Raw genomic sequence first — 934 nt, 5'->3', positions numbered from 1 at the left:
AATTCGGTGAAAATAGGGTCAAAGAAAAGTTAAACAAACTAAATCGTTTGAAACCGAAAATGGTGCAAGAGAGATGTTTCTCATTCATTTTTTCTAAAATATGGAAGAAAAGTGTAAATGCAATACTGGACGCGTTCAAAGCAGAGTTTTCTTTCGTTACCTTTGTTGTTCATCACTATTTTTCGGCATTTGTAGTGTTGAATCCACCCGAAAATTACAATTTGGATTGTGAGGAATATTTACCACTTAGAGAATTTGCACGTGTAGTTTTTGTACGGTACGAATGAAAATGTAGTGATAAAACGCAATATTTTTCACTGGAAGCAAATTAAATCGTGTTGCAACGTTGTACATTCTTTTGTATTGGATTAGGTTATGTTTTAACATTTGTTCAATATTGTATTGAAAAGTTTGTGATGGGGTGAATACTCTTAAGAAGATCTGAGAAATTATGTGAATGTCGTTCTAAAGAGCAAATTTAGTTTGAAAATAATAAATTTGGACGAGTAAATTGTCAGGTTAAATAACACCGTAGTTATTTCATTAATCTTATATTCTGAAGTTGTAATGTTAGAATTGGCCTCTATTCTTACTCGTATTTTCGTACTTGGTGTGAATACCATTTCAAAAATCGAAGCGAAATTAATGTTAAATATATTTTAATTAATTACAAAATTATACTAATTAAAAGCAAATAAAAGTTGTTTTTATAAATGTAACATTCATTTCCTTGCATTTAATTAGTACTAATGTTATTCAATTTCTTTGAATTATTATTTAATTAATAACAATAAATACTAACATAAAAGAAGCGTGAGCGTGCAGCCTAGTTATGAGTCTAATCATATTTACGTAGATAATCTGAAAGTGGAATGTGAGACTTTATATATAACTAATATGATTTTGAAATTGTTGATTATGGTTATTATATAAA

This window comes from Centruroides sculpturatus, unplaced genomic scaffold (genome assembly GCF_000671375.1).
Source record: "Centruroides sculpturatus isolate CEXI.00-Female unplaced genomic scaffold, Cexi_2.0 scaffold2121, whole genome shotgun sequence".
NCBI lineage: Eukaryota > Metazoa > Arthropoda > Arachnida > Scorpiones > Buthidae > Centruroides > Centruroides sculpturatus.
The sequence above is the reverse complement of the archived record's forward strand: the minus strand, read 5'-3'. Positions refer to the sequence as shown.